The 13,804-nt window shown below is 41.9% G+C and overlaps 1 long non-coding RNA gene across 1 annotated transcript; it reads right to left on the minus strand.

Annotated features, from left to right (window-relative positions):
- Positions 1 to 12,270: 12,270 nt before the first annotated feature.
- On the minus strand, positions 12,271 to 13,556 carry LOC147267567 (uncharacterized). The gene is made up of 3 exons (XR_015112259.1): positions 13,136 to 13,556; positions 12,651 to 12,744; positions 12,271 to 12,374 (listed from the first exon to the last, which is right to left on the minus strand). It is a non-coding gene; the product is annotated as an uncharacterized LOC147267567 (long non-coding RNA).
- Positions 13,557 to 13,804: the final 248 nt, after the last annotated feature.

Consider the following 13,804-nt stretch of genomic DNA (forward strand, 5'->3'; position numbering starts at 1 on the left):
CCTCTTCTGAGTATATTTCATCTATCTTGTTATGTAGTTTTTTAATTGATACTTCTTTATTAGTCCCTGGTCTAGTTTTATGGTCTTTTTGTAATTCTCTGAGTTTGGCGTGTAGAGAACTGAGCTTCTCCTGTCTCCACTTTTTTAGTGATGAGGAAATAGAAATTATTTTCCCCCTCAGGACTGCCTTGAATGCATCCCACACTATAGGACGAGACACTTCTCCATTGTTGTTTTCGTAAAAATAGGTCTCTATTTCCTTTTCCATGTCTCCTTTTACCTGATGGATATTCAGTAAACTCGAGTTCAATTTCCATAGTGTAGCTTTTGGGTTATTACCAATTTTTATTGTCATTACTATTGCTGAAAGATCAGACAAATCAATTGTTCCAATTTCACATGACTGATTCTGAATCGTTCCCTCTATTTGTGAACTCCCTTACCTTAACAAAAGCCTCCCCCAAAGACAAAACAAAACACCAAAACCAAAACCAAACAAAACAAAAAATACAGTCAGTGTGCGAAATAGTACAAACAACTAAATTAGCTACTTGGAGTAAGAGATGTACTGATATGGTCTAAATATGGCTGCCAAATTTTCAAAAACATGTATCGATTTCTGAGACAATATGTGATTTTTTCCAGGGGGATGCAACTATTCATCTCAAAAGACCACCTGTCAATACAAAGAGTGGAATCAGATTTCCATGACACTGCAATGCACTTCCTGGCCACACATAGAGCAACCTCCATAAACTTGAGTTGTGCATTGTTTAGAGACTCGCCAATACATGTAAAGTTCCCCAATAAACACAGTTCTGGGTCCGGTGGAACACTAACTCCTGTGATCCTGTTTAAAATAGAACAGATATCATGCCAGAAAGGCCTCACTTTGTTACAGTGCCAGGTACAATGTAGAAAGGAACCAACTTCAGTGTCACATCTGAAGCACATCTCTGACAGGTCAGATTTGAATGAGTGTAATTTTTCTGGAGTATGGTATAACTGATGTAGAATATTATAATTAATCAGTCTATACCGGGCATTGATGGTAGTTGACAAGCCCTTCTGACATAAATCTGCCCAAAACTGTTCATCAATTGTGACATTAAAGTCCGACTCCCATCTTATTCTAGACTTATGCAAACCTTGTTTTGGGCATTCGTTCATCAACAGGCGATACATTTTAGAAATGAATTTACATGTGTCCCCCTCATAAAGAAATCTCTCAATATCATTCATGACAGGCAAGGTCATTTCAGGACCAAGATGAGTTCTCAGAAAGGATCTTATCTGGAGATAACAGAAAAAGGTCTGATTGGACAAGTTATATTTTCTCTTCAGGTGTTCAAATGGCATGAAAAGTCTTTTGTCAAAGCAGTCCTCCAGGTGTTGGATTCCTTTATGATGCCATATATCCAGAATCTTATTGTCAAGAGTCAAGGTTATAAGTTCATTTTGTTTTAAAGGTGTTTTAGGTGACAATCCAACCTTCAATCCAAGACTTTTGTGAACCTCATACCAAATTTTAATCAGATGCCTCAATATAGGGTTATCTGTCCTCTTGTTTATAGTTCCAGAATTATGTTTATAAAAGAAGTCACTGTGGACCTTTTCTTGCAGGGGATTCAGCGTGACCTGTGTCCAAGAGGGGGGGGTCACTGCCCTCAAAAAAGGGTGAAATGAACCTCATTTGAGCTGCCAAGTAGTAATTTTTAAAACTGGGTAGTCAAAGTCCCCCTGAACCATAGTCCCACATTAACTTTTTCATGGCTATCCGGGGCACCTTACAGTTCCATATGAATTGTCTAACATATCTATTGAGAGTTTTAAAAAATGATTGTGGTAATGGAATGGGCAGGGATTGAAACAAATATTGCAGTCTTGGTTGTACATTCATTTTAATACAATTAACTCTGCCAATTAAGGTAAGAGGCAGACCCATCCACCTACGTAAATCATCTTCAATCTTACTGAGCAATGGAAGGTAATTCAATTTATACAGATTTTTGAGGTTATTGTCTACAGTTATCCCAAGGTATTTTATACCATCAATAGGCCATCTAAATGGACTCACGCGTTGGAGGTTGGAGTGGTCGAAGTTTGTCAATGGAATAATTTCACTTTTTTCCAAATTCACCTTATAACCTGAAATACTACCATAGATATTTAATATAGTTTGTAATTTGGAAAGGGAGTTAACAGGGTCTTTTAAGTATAAAATAATGTCATCTGCTAGGAGATTAATTTTATGAACTGTCCTACCCACCTGAAAGCCCTTTACATCCGGATCTTGTCTAATTGCCTCAGCTAAGGGCTCAATCGCCAAGACAAAAAGTGCAGGAGACAAGGGGCATCCCTGTCAACTCGATCTACTTAAAGGGAATGTGGAAGAAATCTGTCCATTGGTGCTGAGTTTTGCCTGCGGTTTATGGTAGAGAGTTTGAACCCAATTAAAAAATAGTGGGCCGAGCCCAAACTCGGCTAAAACTTTAAATAAGTATGGCCATTCTAACCTATCAAAGGCTTTTTCAGCATCTAAAGCCACGGCTATGCTGGGCTCTTTTTCAGATTTTAAGTGAATAATATTAAAGAGTCTACATAGGTTGTTAGTTGAGGAGTGTTTTGAAATAAAGCCACTTTGGTCTGGATTTATTAGTTGTGGCAGGTATTGGCCAAATCTGTTAGCCAGGGCCTTGGAAATCAGTTTATAATCTGTATTTAACAATGAAATTGGCTGATATGAAGAGCATTTCAATGGATCTCAATTTTTTTTGGAGATCACAGTGACTATAGCTGTAGAGAATGATTCAGGGAGTGTTTGAGTCTCAGAGGCAAAGTTGATGAAATCCATGAGAAGTGGGAGGAGTAAATCCTTAAATTCCCTGTAAAAATCTGGAGGAAAACCATCCTCTCCCGGTGACCTGCCTGCCTGCAATGAGCTCAAAGCTTTTTCAATTTCTTTTAGTGTGAAGGGTAGGTCAAGACTATTTGATCTTCCTGACCAAGCTTGGGCAGTTCAATCGTGGACAAGAATTCATCAATATTAGTCAGGTTTTCTGGTGGTTCTGATGTATATAGATGTGTGTAAAACTCTTTAAATGAATCATTAATTTCTGTTGGGTTATATGATATAGAACCTGTTTCAGTTCGAATTGAATTAATCGTCCTAGAGCTTTCTTCTTTTCTTAGTTGCCAAGACAGAATTTTATGTGCCTTTTCTCCCAATTCGTAATATTTTTGTTTGCTTCTCAAAATGTTCTTTTCAATTTTATAATTATGTAATTATGATATCGAAGTTTTTTTTATTTATTAATATCTGCTGTATTTTTTTAGATCTGGATTTTTGAAACTCCTTTTCCAGGTCCAAAATGTCTGTTTCCAATTCTTCTATTTCAGCCATGTATTTCTTTTTGATACCTTTGGTGTAAGAGATTATTTGTCCCCTTAAAAAGGCTTTAAGTGTATCCCATAATATAAAACTATTGGGAGCAGAGGCATAGTTTGTCTCACAGAACAGCCCAATCTGATCCCTTATGAATGTGCAGAAATCTGGCTTTTGAAGGAGAGTAGCGTTCAAACGCCATCTATATGTATTTGTAGCTTTTTCTGGCATATAAATGGACAGGATCAGAGGTGAGTGGTCTGACAGTGTTCTGGATAAGTACTCAGACTCTACTGCTCTGTGAATCAACTGTGTTGACAACAGGAAAAGATCAGTCCGAGTAAAAGAGTTGTGGCGAACCAGAATAAAAGGAATAATCTCGGGTTTGGGGGTGCATTTGTCTCCATACATCAATTAAATTTAATTCCTTCATGAATTCAATGGTGATTTTAGCTGCTTTAGGTTTGGATACCGATAGAGCTGACTTATCCAGAAGAGGATCAACACAGAAATTAAAATCACCTCCTATAAGAATGTTTTGCTGCCCTCCCGACACCTTCAAGAATATGTCTTGAACAAATGATTCGTCATCATAAATGGGTGCATAAAAATTCAAGAGAGTCCAGGGTTCTGAGTAAATCTGACAATTCACCAAAACATATCTCCCCATTGTATCAACAACTGTTTCGCCAATTGTTACGGGGGTATTCTTATTTATTAAAACAGCCACTCCCCTGGCTTTAGAATTAAAGGATGATGATATTACATGTCCCACCCAATCCCTTTTCAATTTTCTATGCTCCAATGGTGTCAAAAGGGTTTCTTGTATAAAAGCAATGTCTATTTTCACCTTCTTCAAAAATGTTAGGACTCTCTTTCGCTTGACAGGTCTGTTCACATTAAAGCTCACAAACTTTACTACTCTGCTCATCAACAGTGAATAATTTTACAGAGATATTGCCCCTTCCATTAGACAGAGGTGTTCCATACAACCAAGTAGTATAAAGTAAAGCACTGACCATATAAAAGGAGTGAACGAAAGAAAAAAACAAAAACAAAAAAAAAACACACACACACACACACACAACATCCCTCCCTCCCATCCCGCCCTGTACCTGCCCGAACCTGGTACAAGGCATCCCATATTTATCTCAAAGGAGCTACTGGGCAAGTAACGAAACTATTACCACTAGGCCCCTCCCCGCGACATTATAATAACCTGAACTATATGATACCGCGAATTAAAGCTATCAGAGCAAGGAAAGTATAAACAGTATCAGAACCATAGGCTGTGTGAATATGGCAGCAGTTCAAAATGGGCCATTGTGATAACACATGCATATAAAGTTTATACAGAGGTCCCAATGCTGAAAGCGGCTGTTCAGCTGCTTTGAATAAACAGTTGCCTCACCTCGGCACAAACATGAATTAAGTGAAGAATGTCAGTGTATGGATTTACTCCCCTTCCCGTGCATTATTCCTTCCCAGGGACCCCGCCGCCTCCTTCGGGTCCGCGAAGATCCTGGTGGAGCTTGGTGGGAGAATTGCGGGTAGGGCTACAGCCACTGGTGGCGCCAGGCCTAGCTCCGGTAGCTTGGCTGTCGATGGTTTTGGCTTTTCTGGAGATGTTTGGCTCCGGCATGTTGAATTCTCAGTTCAATAGAGTTCTTATGGAGATCTATATGCATACACTTCTGGTCTATGTGCAGAAAAGATGCAGTATAAAGATAATTTGTAATTCGCGGAGAGGAGCACTGATTAAACACGTTTACATTGCTCGCATGCGCATATCGTTCCCTCTTAAACACGTGAACAAAACAACAACCAGTAAGGTTTGGAACTCTAAGAAACTGAAAATGTTCATTACTGTATGTTCACACCAAACGTGAATTCGCACATTCGCGCAAACAGTTTCCATACAAAGTCTATGCAAACGCATGAATGAGGCAAATTTTCAGTTGGGTGACGCGAATGAGGTGATTTTGCGACACGAAATTTCGCCATTCGCACAATTCAACTTTGGTGAAAAATTCGCCAATTTGCGTTGAGGTTGTCCTGACGTCACAGCTGACTGTATCATAAGATGGAGGACAAGTTGATTGTGGCTGTGTGTGGGAACCCGGTGCTATATGACACTACGTGTCAAAATTACAAGAACTGGTTGAATAAATTGGTGTCCATTCGTGAAATTATGTCACCGATCCTAGCTTGCAGGTCGTGAAACTGGCCAGTCGTCATCCGAAAATACCGCTGGATTCGGCAGATATCCAGACGCAGCCCCTGAGGAGCTCGGTGAATTTCACCACTGTGCTCACCTCTAGATGGTGCTGTTAATCCAGATATGACGGCGTTTAGTTTTCTGACATAATTCGGTCTTCCACAGCAGGTACAACACAATAGTTCTTTGAATATCCATGGTGAAATGGCGGAAAGAAACGTTGCCGGAAATAGTCGCTACTCGGGCAAGTGAGCGAATTTGCATATTCACGCGAATGACACAAATGGACACTAAAATAATCCGGTGGTCAAATTTGCGTAAACAACGCAACGTGAAATTCGCGAATGTCATATAGCACCAGGTTCCCACACACAGCCACAATCAACTTGTCCTCCATCTTGTGACACAGTCAGCCGTGACGTTGGGACAACCTCAATGCTGATTGGCTGTTGTAACGCAAATTTTTCGCCAAAGTTGAATATTTTCAACTTGCGCGAATGGCGAAATTTCGTGTCGCAAATTTAAATTCGCGCTGCGAAATTTGCCATGCGAATTCACGTCATTCGCCTCATTTGCGCCGCCCGACTGAAAATTCGCCTCATTCACGCCTTTGCATAGACTTTGTATGGAAACTGTTTGCGCGAATTCGTGTTTGGTGTGAACACACAGTTAGGGTTTCCAAAGGTGGGGTTAAAAGAAAAACCCAGTGTTAGGTGTTTGAGTGTGGTCCCAGAGAGGGAAAGCCTCTCTTTTAAAAGAGGGCCCTCATTTGTAATGGATTCAGCAGAAATCTCATCCATAATAGAAAAAAGAAAAATAACATACTGATAATCCTCAATTAGGCTCTTTGATAACTGAATGAATTAAATTAATTAATTAAAAGAAAAAGAAAAAGACTTTGCACAGAAAGCATGTCCCATAAATAATAACAATAATAATAATAATAATAATAATAATAATAATAATAATAATAGAAAAACCTTTTTAACAGAATCGAGCCTCTTCCACCTAAATATTTAACTTTAAGATAGAAGTTAGAAGTCTCTGTTACATATAGATAGATTTGAAAAGCATTTCTATCTCTTCTGCGCAACTCAGACAGCCATGAAGTTCTACTTTGGGAAGAAAATAGTGACTGGGAAGATGTCCCTCTAACACAAAGTTGTTCTAGCGGTGATAACATGCCCAGGACTCAAAGTAGTTCAAACAGCGGTCGTATTCCTGAATTCCTGGATTGGTCCGATTTTGGTACAGACAAGGAATATTGGTCTGCCGACTCAGAAACAGAACAACATAATAAGGGGCATGAGGGTGTCAGCTTTGAAGAGGACTTGAGACAATGGGCTGTGCATAACAAAACAACACACAAATCACTCAATGAGTTACTGTCAATACAACAAAAGCAAGGACACCTATTTCCTCTAGATGCCAGGACACTTGTAGCTACACCACAATGTAATAAAACAGAAGATAAATGTGGGGGGCAGTACACTTATTATGGTCTGGAAAAGGGGATTGGCCGTTATTTAAGTCAAGCTGTAGCCAGAGATGTAAATCTCACTGTTAACATTGATGGCATCCCATTCTTCAAGAGTAGCAGTGTACAATTCTGGCCTACACTAGCAAAACTTGAACATTCAGATCCATTTATTGTGGCTATATTTATTTATTTATTTACTTGAGGATTGTAAATAAATGTAAATAGTTGGAAATATGTGTGTAAATACTTTTACTTATTTCCTAGAATTCTTTGTTCGCTTTTTTCCTGAATGGGAGTCTATGGCTGCTCCTAGAACCCTTTGGTGAAAAGTTCTGAAATTTGGAAAACATGTAACTGTATTCGCATAGTTCACATGGTAAAATTTTCGTCATTTTAGCATTCTGTGCTATAATCAATAAAATACATTGTTTTTTAAAAGCTTCAGTGGCAATTTAAATTGCAATATGCTATTTCTGCATTCAAGCTTAAATGGACAGGTTTGTGTGCTGTGAAGTTTCAAAGTTATATTTGCAGAAGTGATTAACAATCATGGACTTGGTCAATTTTTATTCCACTTTTTTCCAGTTGTTTTTTTTTTTAAATGTTAATTGAAGAGATGGAAAATGCAAGTAGGTTGAAGTTGTGATTGTATATAAAAACCTCTGTGCATAACTATAGTCCCCTTGTTGGAACCCAATTTGATGGAATGAAAGATAAAAGGTAAACCTTTACATTTTACCTTTCATCAAATTGGGTTATTGAAACAAAACAAAAAGTAAAAAATTTAAATGGATGTGGAAGATGTCAGGATGTAAAAGTTCTTATCTAGATGTCCTGTGGACATCAAAATTGGGTTGATTAGATGTCGTTCAAATATAATCTAAAGGTAATGTGGACGTCACGATCGGACGTCCAGACCACATCAGAACAAACAAAAAAAACAACAACAAAAAAAACCTGCAGAGGACCTGATTTTGCACGTCATGTTAACGTGTGATTTGGAGGTCCACAAGACATCAGAATTGGACGTCCAAATGACGTCCGAAAAAGACGTTAATTTTTTTTTAATTCAGCACCCGCAGGAGACCTGATTTAGATGTCGAAAAAGAAAGTTTGCTGAAATGTATCAGCACAGATACTGCCTGTCTGTATATTAAAAATGTTTAGTAGCATTTTTAAAGAAATATTGACAATCAACTATTAGGTATGCAGTGATCTGACATTTCTTGTGTGTTTCAGTTTGATTTAAGCAGACTTATTTTTCCAGCTTGAACAGATCTGTTCTCCAACATTTTCAGAAAGGCCTGCCTGGACATAGCTGGTGCTGTCACCTTCATATGCTAAATAGTAGTGAAGACATCGAATTTGAACAAGGTCTGGCAGCTGGTGGTAGCATACCAGTTGCAATTTCAGCAAGTCTTTAACCACAGGGGTCCCTTCTGAGGAATAGGATGGACAGGATTTCTGGGGCAAACAGACAAAGTTTTCCCGTGAACAAGAGGACATAGTAAAGACTTAAGATATTTCAGTAATCAAATTGCACATCATCATATTGTATTTTACACAGACTTTGGGAGTTGCCTGAAAATGACCAGGGGCCTCATGTATCAATACTTGCATGGATCTCATTCTAAAAAACTGCGGTCGCAAGAATCGCGAAAGTTGCGTACGCACAAAAAAATCCGGATGTATCAATGGCTGCGTCCGAACTGCCAAGTGGCAACCTACGACCTACTGCTACAACCTACCGCTACAGCCTACTCCTACAACCTAAACACGGCGGCACAATTCAGACACCCTAGAAGATTGGTGGTGAAGCACGACCTCTGCTGGCATAGCACAGATACCGCAATTAGGTAGACAGCACCAACGAAAGAGGACTGCACGGCAATGCCAGGCCAGGGCCCGCAGATGGCTCATGTTTCAGGGTTTATTTAATTTCTTTGCAGAGGCAAGCTATGACATGAAGTGCAACATTTGAGAGCTTTAAAGTCCTCCTGTTATATCTGTCCTTTCACTGGTATGTTTTTGTGGTTTATGTACACACCTACAGAGATACACTGACACAGCAGTAACAAATCAGTACTATTTGTCATATAGACCTGTAATACAGCCTATCCATGTTTCTTGTTCACCCAAGGGAGTAAAAAAAAAAAAAAAAAACATATGTAGTGTTTAGGATGTGTTGGAGTGTCTGAGGTTTGGCACCTGCAAACCAGATGTTGTCATCAACGTCAGCCGATGTAATGACTTTACAACATTCACTCAATATAATGATATTATTCCTTGCCACTGACATTCCAGCGTGGACCCCGCGGCCCATACTGCCAGCTGAACACCACCGTGCCCATCATTCGGCAATTTTTGGATGACACAGTGTACCTGCGCCCCAACCTTCGCCTCTCTCGTCAGTCCCTTGCTGCATTGACTGCTGCCCTTGACCTCAACGTGACTCGTGACTGGACAAAGGACACTGAAGTTCTTGTTTTTGTTTTTTGGCTGGCCCATGCCACATCCTATAGGTTGGTGTGTGCGGCCTTTGACATTCCCAAATCTACTGTGCACGACATTGTCCACAGGGTCAGCAAGGCTGTCATTGCCATCCTGGGCTACACCATCCACTTCCCCACTCCCAACCAGCTGGAGAACATCGGCGCTGGATTCAGTTACCTTGCTGGTTGTCCAGCTTTTGGGACAGAAGCCGGGGCAATTGATGGCTGCCATGTGCGAGTCAAGCCACCAGCTGCACATCGGCAGGACTACCTGAACCGCAAGCTGTTCTATTCGATCCAGCTCCAGGTCATCTGCGACCACCAGGGGAGGTTTTTGGATGTGTGTGTGGGCTTCCCTGGGTCTGCACATGATGCCCGTGTGCTGCGGAACATCCCGGTGTACTACAGGCAGCTGTACCCTCCGGAGGGCTGGTGCATTCTGGGGGATGGAGGCTACCACTGCTTGGCAGTGCCATCTGCCTCCTGACTCCTTACCGGGAGCCTGTGGCAAACCCAATGCAGGCAAGGTTCAACGGCACACATGGGAAGGCCAGGAATGTCATAGAACGGGCATTTGGAATGCTGAAGGCCCATTTTCGGTCCATGTTCCTCAGGGCCCTTGAGGTGAAGCCAGCGTTTGCATCGGAGGTGGTCACCTGTAGCGCCATCCTCCACAACATCTGCATGGACAACGGTGACCTCTTCGAGGCTGATCCTCCCCCTGAGGAAGATGGACCGTCACCCTGTACTGATGCGGCGTCGGGGGAGAACCTGCGGGACAGACTGGCTGCAGCAGTTTCTGCCCCAATCGTTGCAGTGGCTGTCCTGCAGGATCATGATTATTGTTAATTTTGTCTTTTTGTTCTATGTCTTTTGACCAGTCATGGGTCATGTTGAGGTCGAGGGCAGCAGTTGAGGTAGCAAGAGAGAGATGCTAGAGGCGACCCTTGGGGTTCAGGTTCACTGGGTCATCCGCTAACTGCCGAATGTTGGGCATGGTGGTGTTCAACTTGCCATTTTATGATTGAATTCTTTGCGGTTGGTGTTTTACTTTTTTTTCTTGTAATAAATAAGCTGTGAAGTAAAATTGTATCTGACAGTATTGTTTCTTTCTCACGCATGTTTCCTAACAAGGTTCTAATGTTGGGTTCCTTTCTTGGCGTTACACAAACTCTTCAGAGAATCTCAGTTCCACAAGTATACAGAGGTTTATTCAGGTCAAAGGTAAACTGTTGGCATCGCTGGACTCAGGCTGACAGGAGCATTGCGGAGCCATAGTCACAATGAGCGAAGATGCATGGAGACGTAATAATGCGACCGTTCACATCATCTTGGTGGCCTGGTATTGCCCTGTACATTTGCATTTTACATTTGTATAAGCATGTTTAATTTTGCCATTTATCTTTAGACTGCTTACTGATGTATGAAAGTAAAATTGACATAACGAATCTGCCATATAGTGCTTTTCTCAGAACTAGTGCACAGAACGCATTTCAAGAGTCACAAAGTGAAAAACATGAAGGTGGAGGCTGGTGTGGAGGTGGAGGGTTGTGTGGATGTGGAGGGCATAGGGGAGCTGGAGGGTACAGCAACATTCTGGCCAGCTGAGGTGATGAGGCATGGTGGTGTGATGTTGGGCCTCTCCCCCAATGCCTCATCCATCAGCGTGGACCATGGCCAGGATGCTGCCGTATCCTCACCTCCCTCAGTGCTGACACCTGTCCTGGGAGCCTTCAGTCTCTGTAGGACATTAGTACATGGATATTAACCTCAGTGATTAACAGGACAGCAGACTGTTAATGACAAATGTTGGCCCAACATACCCTATATTTCTCCCGTAGGTTGTCCCATTTTTTTTTGGCCATCTCAGCAGTTAAGTGCCTTGGTAGGCTGGGGCTGTCCTGCAAGAACTTCCTAAGGCCAGAGAAGTTATCACAATTATTGCAGGTTTGTAGATGATGCACATGGTTGTAAATATTCATGACATGATCAAGAGCAAATTGCCTGTAAAGACCCACAATTTCAGGTGGGATGGAAAAACCATATACAACACACCACGGATGACATCACACGACACCTCTGATGAAGGCTGCAGAATCAAGGTAGCCAAAACTGTTAGGTAAAAACCTTTCATATTTCAGGCAAGGCAAGGCAATTTTATTTGTAGAGCCCGTTTTCACAAACAGTTTGTCTCAAAGGGCTTCACATGGCATCATAACAACATCCTCTGCCCTTAGACCAGGGGTGTCCAAACTGGTCCAGTAAGGGCCGGTGTGGCTGCAGGTTTTCATTCCAACCGAGCAAAAGCAACACCTGATCCAACAAATGAGCAGTGTGGACACAGCTTAGTTGATTTAAGTAGAATCAGGTGTTGCTTTTGCTCGGGTGGAATGAAAACCTGCAGCCACACCGGCCCTTACTGGGCCAGTTTGGACACCCCTGCCTTAGACCCTCACATCGACTGAGGAAAAACTCCATAGAAAACCCTTTTAACAGGGAAAAATCTGAGAAACCTCAGGGTGAGCAACAGAGGAGGGATCCCTCACCCAGGACGGACAGACGTGCAGTAGATGTTTTTACAGACAAGAAAACAGTTTACAATACAAAATGTGGGAAACATGGAAATGTTAATAACAGTTGAAGAAGGAAGCTTCTGGAAGGGGAGGCAGGCAGAGCAAGCCAGCTTGATGGGGGACTGGATGGTAGACTGGTTCATGGAAGGGGAGTGCGGGCCGGTGTAATAGTAGGGAATAAAAGGGGGGGGGGGGCGATGCAGGCGGCGGTTGGAACTCTGGTGGCCTTAAGAGAAGGGAAAACAAACTGTTTTAATGCCTGTCAAGACCTTTGACCCTTGTGGGGCCTACCTCAGTGTGGGCAACAGTGCATATTTGTGGCAGCATTTATCTTTTTCCATTAGAAATGAAACTGATAGTGTTTGGTCAGTACATCTGTGATTTACACTTTCCTCCATCCAAAATACACAAGGTAGCAAGGAAATGGGTATGAATGAGCACGTCACATTCAGCTTGTACAGAATTAGACTGTTCATCATGATACAAACTTAATTTGACTCACTCATATCCTTTTTTGGCTGTATTCCGTCTTCCTGTGAAGAGACGCTCATGACTGATGCGCCACCTCATCAGGTGCTCAGTCTGTTCATCTGTCCCTAAGAAACACACACATAACTGGAATTGATAACTTTGTAAAAAGGTGGTGCAGGTAGTGACCCGACTGTTGTTTGGGTCTGTCCCCCAAGTCATTTTACAAAAAAGGTTGTTGGCTGGAAAATTGGAATGTCATTTATAAGGGTTATGGATTGTTTATCATTAGCTTTCTGTAGTGCTATTCAAGGATGCCAAGTGGCAGTACAATTATATTTTACATTGTTACCTCATGTGGTGATCAAAAAGCATGGTAGTTGTGCTACCAAGCACTGGCGTGCACTAAGTAGGCATATATCTACCCAAGTTAGTTGACTCTTGACTTATGTATTTATGACAACCAGTAATTGTCAAATTACTGCAGATTGATGAGGGAGTGAATTCGTTGCAACTTACATCTGTACTGTAGCGGTCCTGCCTGCTCCTGCTGCTCCTCCATGGCTCTAGCGCTGCAACCAGCTGACGCTTGTATTTCATCAGAATGGGAGACCGTTGATGGCGCAAATTTGTCTTGCGCTTCCACAAGTTTTTCGGGGACGAAGAAGTCCAGTCGCAGCCAATATGTGCGAGCGCCGGAATCCACGCACATTTCCTTGATACATCCCAATCAGCGTGGAATTGAGCGCAGATGTCGGACGATCGGGCCCGCCTTCGTTACGCCCACCTATAAATACGCAAATTCATTTAAATAGGGTCTCAGCTGTCGTCGCTCGCAAAACAATGACAAAGAAAAAGAGGTTCACGGCGTGGAGCTGGAGGTGCTGGTAGGAGAAATGGAGGAGAGACATCAGATTCTGTTTGGCAGCCTGTCCAGTGGTGTCAGTAATAAACGTTGTGAGTGGGATAAGAAGTGAGAGGGTGAACGCGGTGGGTTCAGAGCAGCGCATCCCCGTGGAGATTAAAAAAAGTGGTCGGACCTGTTATTGGCTAAAGTTCCCTTCTCATCACCAGTGTTGTTTATCATCATGTTCATACATCTTAACCTCTTCTAATGACGGAAAGAACGAGTCGCTGTGTTCGCTCCTCCTTTACTGAACGATCAAAGTGATACACAGCACAGTTTTC

Source organism: Aulostomus chinensis, chromosome 3, assembly GCF_037954235.1.
Source record: "Aulostomus chinensis isolate RoL2024-O1b breed Wild chromosome 3, RoL_Achi_v1.0, whole genome shotgun sequence".
In the NCBI taxonomy this organism is placed as follows: Eukaryota; Metazoa; Chordata; class Actinopteri; order Syngnathiformes; family Aulostomidae; genus Aulostomus; species Aulostomus chinensis.